Genomic DNA, 13,229 nt, shown 5'->3' on the forward strand with positions numbered 1-13,229 from the left:
GAGAGCAGCATGGGCTGTGATATAACGAGAAAAGGACAGTTGTGATTGGAAACGAGATAGCTAGTTGACTACCCCCATGTATTTTCATGTAAAATCCCCAGTTTTTAAATAACGATTTAGAACATTTTCCAACATGGTGTCATTGATACCATGGAGAATAAATATGTATATACAAGTCTAATTTTGTAGAGATACATCTCTATATTAATATATAGATATAGAGAAATTATAGATATTATGTCTATATAGAGATACCCCTAATGGAGAGAGGACTCAGAGGGCACCCCAAATGGATTCACATTCATAATGTTATTTCACTGCAACAGATTTACTAATACATGAATCAAGGTGTTTAGGTTGGGGGAAGGGGAATAGAAGTAATGCCATTTTCTTCCAGAGTCTGTGGTCTTTTGTTGTTGTTTTTTTACATTTGTCTTTTCTTTAAGTAGATAGATGTACAAAGGAGTTTGTACAACACACAGAGCAGGTCATGAATATTGTGCTTCTTGATCAATGTCACCTCTTTTAAGGCTCTCACTCAACTCTCCCAACCCACCCCTTCCCTTAACTGTTCTTAATTTTTAAGTTATGTATTGACTTTTTTGCCATTTAACAAAGCAATTTGTGTAGACAATGCACCTTGATTGTGTCTTTGCTTCAACATCTTCGCCCCCTCTTCTACCTACCCCTTCCCTCTTTTTTCTCAGTTCTGTGACATATGCAATGCCTGTAGTTTACTTGTTTCGCCCATTCATTCTTCTCCTCTTCTCCCCTTGCCCCCCTCCTTTCCCTCTTTGCAAGTACCCATTTCCTGGTACTTACTTTCTTGGGTTTTGACTAAGTCTAAAGAATTCTACTATTTGCACTCTCCATAGAGTGTTCTTTATTGTTTACAAGAAGGGAGGATTTCAGTAGACCCTGTGGACTTAGAGGACACCTTGAGCAACTGTGACTGACATATACACCTAAGAAGCCTCTAACAAACACTGTATCAAAGCTGAGCATTGGTGGTGTGTGCCTGTAATCTTACTCTGGAGGCTGAGGGCTCTGGAGCCGTGAAGGTTAAGACCACCCTGTAAGCAAAACAGAAGCACCGTGCCAAGCACTGCTGCTAGGCTCTCAGGCTTCTCTTCTCACAGCATCCAACGTTTTCTCCTGCATCCGAGAGAAGTTGTGATGGTAAGAGTGTTTCGTGTTTTCTAATTCTTTGAAAAGCAAGCAACTTCATCTTGGTGATAAGACACAATCTGGAAAACCAGTAGAATATTCAATTAGATAAATGGAGATTGCCTTCCAGACAGGATCCAAGAAAATCTGAAAGAAAAAATAAAACTAATCAAAGGGATTTGTCTTACTGAACAGTAAAATGTACTACAAAAATAATAACAGATGAAATAGATATCTGGAGCAAACACTGTTAAACTAGTTATAATGAACACAGCCTACAAATGGAACTAAATAAACATAAAAATTCTAGCACATAATTATAAGAATGGCATTGCAAATCAGTGTCTGAAACAGGAACAATTGACTAATTTCACCTCTTTACAATAATGTCAATTGTGCATGAGCTAAATCGTTACAGGAGAGGAACGGGAAGTGTGGCTCAAGTGAAAGAGCAACAGCTGTGAGCAGAAAATGTCTACTGCGCCAGGTGCTGGTAGCTCACACCTGTAATCCTAACTACTCAGGAGGCTGAGCTCTGAGGATTATGGTTCAAAGCCAGCCTGGGCAGGAAAGTCTATGGAGATTCCTATCTCCAATTAACCAGCCAAAAACTTGGAAGTAGAACTGTGACTCAAAGTGGTAGAGCTCTAGCCTTGAGCAGAAAAGTTCAGGTACAGCACCCAGGACATGAGTTCAAGCCCCACCATCAATAAAGAAAAGAATAAAATCCATGAGAGTACAAGGGCCTGAGCTATCTTTTGCTTTGTCAAACAATTCAATAACACATTTTGTAATCTGAGTAAAAAGTTTATGGTAGTTCCCAGCTTCAAAGTCATTGCTTTTTGTCCTCAGATGTAGACTTTACGAGTATTTTAAACTCTGAGTTGAACTAGTGTATGATTCAGTGTATTTCCCTTATGATTCATAGAAGGAAAGTCTGAGTAATATCAATGAGGAAGCTGTGTTGAATATCCACACCATCTCATTTCTCCAGTATGTCAGAAAGAGGTCTTGATAGAACCACTGAGATTTCTAATCACTTTAAAATTAGTATTGTGTCACCCATTGCCTGTTGTTAAAACTACAAGTTTTACAAGTCTGTGGTGGACCCTCAATAGCTTTCCAAACATTCATTCTCCAGCAGTCATGTTGTGATCACAGTTCAAAACCAACCCAGGCAGGAAAGTCCATGTGACTCTTACCTCCAGTTAACTACTAAAATGTGGGAAATGACATTATGGCTCAGAGAGGTAGAACACAATCAAGGACACTGCCCAGACCCTAAGTTCAAGCCCTAGGACAAGCATAAAAATGAATAAATAAATAAATAAAAATAAAAAGGTTTTTTTTGTTTTGTTTTTTTGTTTTTTGTTTTTTGCAGAGCTCTGGTGGCTTATATCTGTAATCCTACCTACTAGGGAGGTTGAGATCTGAGGTTCACCATTCAAATCCAGCCTGGGTAGAGAAATTGGAGAGACTTTTATTTCCAGTTAACTATCAAAAAGTTGGAAGTGGAGGTGTGACTCAAGCGGTAAAGTGCCATCCTTGAACAAAAAGAAAAAGAAAACAAGGTCTGGGTTCAAGCTCTAGTATTAGCACACATACAAAAACATCCAAAGTTTGATATGTACTTAAGCCAACATAATAACTGTACTCACCCATAAAACTGTGTAGAAAGTTGTCTCTGGTCACACATGAGGAAGCTTCTCTCATTAAAAATAGCCTAAACAATGAAGCCCAATTATTTCTCATTAACTATACAATAGGACAAGATTGTGTCTCAGGATAACTTTAAAAGACAAAATGCAAAATAAACACACATTTAAAAAAATGATCAGGAAGTGGCGTTGTGGCTCAAGTGGTAGAGTGCCCGCCTTGAGCTGAAGAGCCCAGGGACAGTGCCCAGGCCCAGAGTTCAAGCCCCATGACCAACAAAACAAACAAACAAAAATTAAAAAATAAAAAAAGATGATCAGTTATCGTAAATTCCAAATCCTTCTGGTTTTATTCCCCTCCCTTTCACAAATCAAATATTGAATTGCTTTGATCTTCTAAAACCCATTAAGTTCCTTAGTTGACCTTTCCTAGAGATGAAGGACTGGCTGCTATGGAAAAATAATATTTTAGAGTCTAATATTAAACCTCAAAGTTAGGTGGCCTCTCTCTGCAGGCTTCTCTTGAGCCCTTTGGAAAAGCACACAACCATTTTCCTTCTGTAAGGCAGCCTCTGATTGACAGTATTTCAGCTAGTGCATCAGAAGAATGAATTGTTGTGCATAAGAGCACATGTAAGTATTTAACGCGGGACTATTCATACTATCATGTCAGAGCCCAGGTGATTGCCTTCAGCAACTTATGCTGGAGTCGGTAGGCTAAAGGGCACAGTTAGTGAGAGGTTACAAGAGTTATTTCTACTCAGTGACTAACCCCCATTTGATAGTCTTTCCCTGTGCCTGGCTTCTCGAAGGTGGGTTGTTGTTTTTTTATTTCAGATGATTATGAATGCTCCAAGCAGGCTCCTTGCAGCCACCTGGCTTAAGGACTGTAAGGCACTCCAGAAATCAAATTTCAGGAAAGAAGATTAGTTTGAGAAACAATGAACAAGGAGAAATCTTCCTCTGCCGAGCTGCTGTGTGTCAAAGTTTATCCTCATTATGTTATGGTAGGAAGAAAAGAACAAATTAAGACATTTAACTGCTTAAAATTTGAGACCCAATTGCATTGAACACCGCAAATCTTGTTATCAGACCTGTGGGCTTACCTTTTCCTTGTGGGAAGTCTGGTATGTGTTAGCAAATAACAGTTTTTTTAAAAAAAATCAGAGAATGGATCTGAGCTAAATGGATGTTCCTGTTCCGTGTTCTGTACCATATAAGGATGCAGATTTTTAAATTAAATTTAAAAGTCTCTATAGAAAGGAAGACCTTAAAATCACCTTCTTACCTGGACCCTGTTAGTGACACCAGCAATGTTTTAAATTAATAGCAATTCCATGACTGCACAAGTTCTAACTTTTAATATATGGGGTCATTCAAACACTCAAACCAGCCTTTCAAATTGGCTGTAATCATGAAAGAACCATTAAGGATTTAGTGATGTTCCAAGAACTCATCTTAGCAAAGAGAAAAAAAAGAGAGGGAAGGAAAAAAATTGGCTCCTTTTCTTTGGCCAGTAACCCATATTTTAATTGAATTTTGATAAGATGATGGATGTTGTGCTGTATTCCAAGTCTATATGCTAAATTAACAAGGCTGTCTGTTTAGCTTCCTCCTAGGAAACCACACCAAAATGAGTTTCTCCTAACTGTCTTACATCAAGATGTGGGCAACACAAATTCTTGTTTGGTGCTTGGAATCACAATTTTCCCCAAGCTAGTGCTGGGAGCTGGAATAAACCATCTGGTTTGAAAAAGAAATCCCTGCTGAAAAATGTCCAATCTGCCAGTAATGATGAGTCTTATTTCAAACATACCCACTAAAGCATTTTAACGGTTTTAAAGACTTACTTATATATCTTTTTATAGGAAAAACATGTCTCTAATGACAAGTACGCACAGTTCCTATTTGTTTACAAAATATGGCTGATAAATGGAGTGACTGAGAGAAATAGGGATTTTAGTAAAGTCTGGCACACATTTATTCACTCACTTCCTAAGCCTTGTAGTTTAAAAAACTTGAAAGTATAAGTTAAATTTTTCTCCTATTATAACAGTTATAAATCCATTGCCTTAGATTTTGATGCATTCACTAGAATATGGATGGTTAGAAAAAAGATGGATTATTCTTTTCTTGCTATCTGGAGGTTTCACATTGGGCATAATGGCCACTTTAATTCTGCCTTTTTTCTGGTACTAAGAAAAACTTGGGGTCAGGGTATTGTCCCTTAGCTTTTTCACTCAAAGCTGACACTCTACCACTTGAACCATAACTCTACTTCCAGCTTTTTGGTGGTTAATTGGAGATAAGAGTCTCACAAAATTTCCTTGCTTCAAACTGTCATCTTCAGATCTCAGTCTCCTTAGTATCTAGGATTACAGGTGTGAGCCACTGTGCTTGGCTGCTATTTTACTTTTAAATTTTCTAGGCCTGCCCACTTAGCAAAGACACTATATAAATTGATTCATCATTCTAGCAACAACAACAACAATAATAATAACAACAACAACTGTTCCCTTGCTATCGCTGGAGCTCTCAAATACATAATATCCTCTGGAGCATCCCAGGTAGCTATGGCCCAGACACAGGCCCAGAGCTCAGATTTTTTCTTGGAGGGACTGCCCCCCAAATCTCCTGAGAACCACATCCAAACTTTTCATACCTGTTTGATCATACCTCATCCCTTGAAATAGATCAGCTTCTAGATATTTTTTTCTTAACAGTATGACAATCCCTCATTTGTGGACACTAACAGTTGTAGGATGATTTGAACTATGTGTTCTCAAATTCATATTGCTTAATTCCTAATCCCCAGTACCTGAGAATGTGTCCTAGCTTGAATACAGGGCTATTCTTGGTCTAAATAAGAGCATAAATGTGGGTCTTGGGAGCCATCTTTGGAAACCATCTTCAATGTGGGTGATACCATTCACTGAAGAGAGAAAAATGAGAAGCAAGGGGAGAGAAGAAGAGCTTTTAAGTTGAATTTTGGATAGACTTAAACTTGTGATCCATAGGAGGCTTCCAATAAGCAACTAGGTCACTTACACAAAATTCTGTACGTTGGAAGGATGAATGGACTAGAGATAGAGATTTGACAGTCCTCATCTTGTGGTCGTAGAAGCAGAAAGATGGTATAGAAGGAAAGGAGATAATCCAAGGTAGGAAACAAAGAAATTTCAATATTTGAAAACTGGAAAGGGAGACTAAAACAGTAGCAAGAAAATCAGAAGCACTACGATTTGAATATCCAGGGAAGACTGACAGTGTCAAATGCTTCCAGTAAGGCTGAGAGTCAGAATATTCTAGGTAATGCTGCTGTTACAAAATCACCCTCAAATCCCAGAGGCTTTATAACAAAAGTGTATTCCTCCCTTGAATTCATTGTACTGAAGAACTCTAAGTAGTGATTTCAGGTTGGTTCTATTCCAGGTCTTTGCCATGGTATATCTCATCACTAGGATAGAGTGAGAGGAAGTGTGACAACTCATGAACGCACAGAAATAATGCATATGGATTTCCCTTAGAAGTTTTGGCCAGAAGTATGCTCCAAACAAAACACGGGAGTAGATAAAAAATGCAGTCCTGGGGCTGGGAAGGTGGCTCAGTGGTAGAGTGCTTGCCTTGCATGCATGAGGCCCTGGGTTTGATTCCTTAGCACCACATAAGCAGAAAAAGTGGAAGTGGCGCTGTAGCTCAAGTGGTAGAGCGCTAGCCTTGAGCTGAAGAGCTGAGGGACAGCGCCCAGGCCCAGAGTTCAGTTTGTTGGCCCCATGACCAATAAATAAATAGATAAATGCAGTCCTCCACTTCAAAATCAAGAAAGGTCAGGGGCAATAACTGATTTTTAATAGTAACTTGTAGTTTTAGCAGCTTACACCAGTAGACCCTCAAAAAAAAGATGTTTATCGAGAGCTGACATACGTACCACATGTTGAAGAATGTCCCAAAATCTGATTATGAAATGATCCCTAATATCTCTTCTAGGTCTAGGAAACTTGATTTTGAGTGGACTCCAAGTCTATCTTATGCCCACCAGAAACATAAGACCTCTATAAGTTGTCTTTCTTAACTTTTATCATGGCAAAAGGCAATTTCTGGATGGATGTAGAGTCAACATGGCTGATTTTGTCTTTAGAAACAGTAAAAAACACGAATCAAACAGAGGTAATGACTGTGTGGAGGCTCCAGTCTAAGCCAGAATCTTTAATTGCATTGTCTTCTCTTATGAAGAGTAATTAGAAATGACTGTTTCCTACCAGTCTGAATTACAAGATGATTATTTCCCTTTAACATGCACTAGCTGCTTGACACTGCAAGATTTGGTATTTATTTTTTAAAATAAATTAATTAAACAGGATTAATTAAACAAGACTCCAAACATTCACCTACTGAGACTAAAGGAGGTTGTTCTTAGGAAAAGATCAGAAGGACTCAATAGCTATGTACACATGATCGTATAAAATACTTATTGAATTGAACTCCAAAATAAATAAATGAATTAATTAATTAATTAAATACAGTGACTGTTGGAGAAGGTGCCCCATAAACAATTTGCCCGCTTCCAAGGTTAGTTTTAGTCATGATGAGCAGGCAATATGGAAGCAAAAGTTCCACAAGGCCCGTGTGTGTGAGGTTTGCAGAGGGTAGTTTGGGGACGTAGGGATGCTGCTGTCTAAAGCGCTCCTTTTAAAATCAGCTCCATTCCTCATAACTTCATATATGAAAAACATAAAAATGAACAAAATATATGAAATTAAAGGCTAGAGAGTGTTGAATATGAAAGAATACTCTTCTGCCAACAAAAAGAAATGACCAACCAGTACCTGTGAGAGGGAGAGGCTAGTCCCTTCACCAGGGGGGACATTCAGTCTCCAGTAAATGCAAAGAGAAAAGGTCTAAGGAACATCAACCTGGGCAAGTACTGATGGGTGGTGAAGACACATGGTATCTTATAGGCATTATAGGAAGGAATCAATTATTTTTTAAATTAATAGAGAGGATAAAAGATGTGTTCAAATCACAGTCCTGTTCCTTCTTTGTCCTGCCTCCCTCCCTCCCTCTATCGCCCTCCTCCCTCTTCCTTTCTCTCTCTCTTCCACACACATACACACAAATCAATATAAATTATCAAAGTAAGAATCACAAGACATAGGAATGCATAATCCAGAGGCACATCTCACAGACCACTTCATCATTGCAACTACGAGTTCTTGCCATTTATAAGACAATGTTTCCTATTTTTTCCATGAGGCCTCAAGGGAAGGAAAAAAGCTTACGATTCTGATTTTTTTTTAGTACTCTATAATAAGTTTCCAAAGATGGTGGATTCCATAAATCTGACTTATTTTTTGACACAGGGATCTGATTTTGGGAGAACAAAGAGATGTATATCCATACCATCAAGTGCTTGATCATCTTGGCCCATTGAGAAAGAGGCCTCAGTAGACCTGGGCCATACCATTTGTAAAGTCATTTATCAGAGGCGGATGAATTTGACCTTTGCCTCCATAACAGGAGCTTACCATCGTCATGGTTTGGTAGGGTTTCTTTCCCCAAAGGTTCATATTGCAGGCCTGGTTCCCAATGTGGGCCTGGAAGGTGGTAGAACCTGTCAAGAGAAGCCACCCTCATGAGTAGATTAATACTATCTCATAGGGAAAATAGATTAGTTATCACAGAAGAGAGTGTTAAGAGGGATTCTGGCATCTCTCCTGAATCCTTATTGAGCATATGGCACTCACCTGGGTCAAATGCATTCTCACTATTGTTATACCATTCACCATCACGTTCTCACCAGTGCCAAGGAGATACGGCACCAGCTGTGCTAAATGCACTTCTTTTCTTTAGAAAGTTATTCCGCCTCCAATATTTTGTTATAACAACACAAAATGGACTAAGACAAGCGAGTAGAAGTTGTCAGCCATCGCTATACGCATACAGTCATCTGTGCTTATCAGGACAGTGAAAAAGTGAAATAAAAAAGATCAGCCAGCATCTGAAGAGATGGCATCTGAAGACATTGGTTAACAGAAATCTACAAAATGCAGTGGCTGAGGAAGAAGTGCAATGGAATGTGAAGGTTTGAATCCCTCTGACTAATAAAGCCACCTTCAGAGTGCCAGTTCTCGTGTCTAGGTAGATAACTAGAAGCACAACAAAAGGTCAAGCTGTCACTCTGATCCTCTGTCAGCCCAGGAGAATGAATTCAGCCATAGCTGTGTCATTTTCTTTAACATCCTGATGCTTGGCTACTAATGAGGTCTAAGGAAAGAAAAGGAAAATGCATTTGTCCTTTGTCACTCACCAATAAGAAAAAGAAAAGAAAAAGACAGCATGGCTACCTTTTACTCTAATTGTTCCTAGACTAGGAGTAAGGAAATATTTATGGTAAAAGAGTAAAAAGATGTGAGTTTACAAAACGTAAAAGTATATTCAGAAGGTTCCAAAGGATGAGCCACATTATATATGGATTACTTGTTTTACGACCATAGTGGAGTGTGTTCTTAAAAAATAAAAAAGACTCGGGCTGGGAATGTGGCCTAGTGGTAGAATGCTTGCCTAGCATGCATGAAGCCCTCAGTATCTCATACACAGAAAAAGCCAGACATGGAACTGTGGCTCGAATGATAGAGTGCTAGTCTTGAGCAAAAGAAGTTCAGGCATAGAATTCCATTGTGTATATATACCACATTTTCTTGATCCATTCATCTACTGAGAGGCATCTGGGTTGGTTCCATATGGGGGGAGGAAAGGGGCAGGGGCTGGGGGGGCGGGGGGGGAAGATGGGAAGGGATGGTAAGGGGAAACAAAGGAGGAGGCAGCAATGCTAAATAAGTCTATGCACCAAAGCATGCCCATAACAAACAGATAGAAAAAACTTATTAGATAGATAATTAAATAAATGTATATTTACTTCCCTTCTCCAGATAGATAGATAGATAGATAGATAGATAGATAGATAGATAAAGAGGTTTTGTTGTTGGTAGTGGTTGGTTGTTTTGTTTTGTTTTTGTCACATGTTTTGTTTTTGTCACATGGTAAGAAAAAGAGAGGGAAAGGGTAAACAAAGGAGGAGGCTATAATGCTTGATAAGAAATAACTCATTATCTTGCCCATGTAATTGTAACCCCTCTGTACAGTATGTTCACAATAAAATTTTAAAAAAAGAAAAAGAAAAATAGAGGGAAAATGCTCAAGAGAGGAAGAGAACCCTGAGACACTGGATGATAGTTTAAGACAGATGACCAGAACAATGTATTTAAAGGATTACTACATATACACGGCTACTGAGAAATAAGGATTTGGGGGAGCAGAATGAACCCCATATGTTTACCCTTTATTTGGCAGAAGGTAGCTGGATCTGGCACTTGAGTACTGTACGTGGGCACATGGGTCTAAACACATCCATAGCTTTGCCAGAAGGGGGAGTAGTTGTCTTAGTGTGGCTTGGTTGTTACCTTTGATTGATAGGGAGATTTTAAAAAAGAATGTAACATCCATTTGCATTTTTAATAGTTTTAATCATTTTGGCTAGGACTGGAAAATTCTTGCATCTCAAATAGAAGAGAGAAGTTTATATGTCCTGAAATGAATAAGAGAAGCCTTTTGGGCTATCTGAAAGTTGTAAATGAGGAAAATATTAGACAATAATTAAAGTCGTTTTGAACAAGTTATAGTATATCAGGAATCTTCAAATCCTATTTCAGGTTGGTTATTCATCTCATTTTCATATCTAAGTAAATATAACTTCTAATGTGACTTTAAAAGCTTATAGACAATAGGCCTTAAAATTTTACCCTTACTGAGTGATACTGAACAATATTGAAGCTGCTGTTTCAGATTGAGTGGTTTATTTTAAACTACCCTGCAGAGTGCAGTACTTTGCTTGAAAACAATAAAATAATAAAGATAATCATTTTTCCTCTCCCCCTCTTTTAGGCTTTGACCAGGAGAGAACAACTACAAGAAACTACTAATTTACAAAATATGCAGATGACCTAGTTTATTCATAACCATAGGAGTTTTAATTTATTAAGCAACAATTTAATATAAGCAGTGCCCAGTAATTCTAGTTTGCGGTGTGTTATGTGGGAGAATAATGTATTCCTTAATGGGGAAGATAAATTTATTATTGGAAATTTTTAATAATGAACAAAATTATGTGTGGGTATTTTCATGGGAAGTAATTAGTTGCAAAGCTGTCCTTCCCTGAAGTGCGGTAGTATTGGTGGCAATTACTATTTAGTAGTGAATTCTCTACTAAACAACCTACCCAGGTCTCCCTGCAGCAGACTTGAAGGAAGACCAGAAACATGGGAAACCCATGTAGGAGGTCCAGGGCCTCATAGAGACTCACTAAAAATAAGCTCCTAACATTCACATGTGTGAAGCTGAAACTCCACGTGTGGATTATCTAAGAAGGAAAGAATGGATACTGGTGTCAGTAGTTTCAGGCTTGCAGATGAGCTAAAAGGCCAAAGACTCAACAAGACTTCCCTAGGATGACTTCCAAGCCTGTTGAGCCACCAGCCCTGTCCAGGGAAATCAACTACTGGGAAAGTGGAAGCAGGAACTCTAAGGTTGGGAAAGAGGGCCAGAAGTTGGGCCAGTACTCAGTCAATAAAGCACTGATATGGCTGAACTGGTTAGTAAAATATTAAAATACAACCATCATTTGGTAAAGAGTCTCTTTGCAAAAGTTCTCTGGAAATCCCACCTTTAACCCTGCCCTTCCCCCCAGGAATGCTTCTGGATTGGATTGGACCCTTGGACATCTTTCCCTGATCCTGCAGCTGAAGGATTCATGTCTGACACAGAGATAGCCCTGGGATCAGACCCTCAGATGGATACTCCACTCCAAGGACTGGCCAGTACTGACTCTTGATAGTTTGGAGATTGTCCACGATCAGAAGTCTACTCAGTGCCCTGCCCCAGCCACCACATCCGCTCCAAAATAAAGACAAAAGTGCAAAAACAAGCAAAAGTGCTTGTTTCTCATTGGAAATCTTACTATTATCAGATACCAAAAAGTCTAAAATTCCACCAAATTCCCATGACTCGTATTGTGTAGGACCCTTGCTGGTGAGAAAAAGCTCCACTCATGAGCTCATGAGCACCTCAGACACTATGTCTAAAACAATGCAAACAAAGACATGAAGAAATCAAAATGTAGGAAAACCAAAGTTAATCTATAGAGATCTTAGAGAGCATCTCTATACCACATAATCTTCTCAGGCAGATTTGAAAAGCCAGGTGGAGTAGGAAGAACTATGGTTTGTACCAAAAGACTCAGGTACACTACCCTGGAATAGTGCATAAATTGGGTTCATGGTCTCGTTCCCAACCTACAAGGTGTACTGCTAGTCTTTACAGCTATAAAATGGAAAATAGTAATATTTACCCCCACTGTGCCATGGGAACCTGAATATGCTGAATAACTAGGAGGAATTGGCCCATTTTTTTTTGTTTGGTTTTTGTTTTTGTTTTTGTTTTGATCATGGGGCTTGAATTCAGATCCTCGGTGCTGTTCCTGAGCTTTTCCCCTCAAGGCTAGGGCTCTACCACTTTGAGCCACAGCACCACTTCTGGTTTTCTGGTGGTTAATTGGAGCTAAGAGTTTCATGAATTTTTCTGCCTGGGCCTAGTTTTGAACCAGGATCCTCAGATCCTCCTGCATAGCTAAGATTATAGGCGTAAGCCACAGACACCTGGCTTCTTTTTTTTTTTATTCCCCTCTCTTGTTTTCTCTTTACTTTCACTGCCCTCTATCCTACCTCCACCCAGATAGAAACACTTCACACACACACACACACACACACACACACACACACACACACACACTCACACACATTTGCAATGGGATTTGCTGTGGGGCAACATTAAATGGGGCCACTTCATGTACTTAAGTCCTAAGTTTTTATCATTAAAAAAAAAGCAAGGTTAATGTAAGACTCATAAAGCAGTGAGTGAAAATATAAATGCAAAAAGGGATGCAATTTTCCATGCATGGGTCCATAGTTTCTACAGCAGAACCTGCAAAACCATCTCTATTAAACATTTCCATTTACTTTTGGGCTTAAGCAAGCATGTAGAATATTGCAGAATGTGCCTGGTTCAGAGTAGACACTCAACAAGTAGCTGTTGAGTAGAAGAACGAATTGGAGATGAATCTATAAGATACGTAAAGCAAAGGCTGAGCATCAAGCAGAATGTGTTTAAGGTATGTGTATGTATACATGGGCTTATTTCACACCAAACCCAGACTAATGTTTGAAGAAATAAAAATGAACCAGCCCATGAATTATGCTGAAGTTTACACTTCTCTTCTAACTGGTAATTGCTTTTAAAGAGCCTTCTGCCTTAGTCATGGACAGCTAATAGATGAAAATGTATGCTTTTCTAAAC

This window comes from Dipodomys spectabilis, unplaced genomic scaffold, assembly GCF_019054845.1.
Source record: "Dipodomys spectabilis isolate Male_0828 unplaced genomic scaffold, ASM1905484v1 ptg000043l, whole genome shotgun sequence".
Classification (NCBI taxonomy): domain Eukaryota; kingdom Metazoa; phylum Chordata; class Mammalia; order Rodentia; family Heteromyidae; genus Dipodomys; species Dipodomys spectabilis.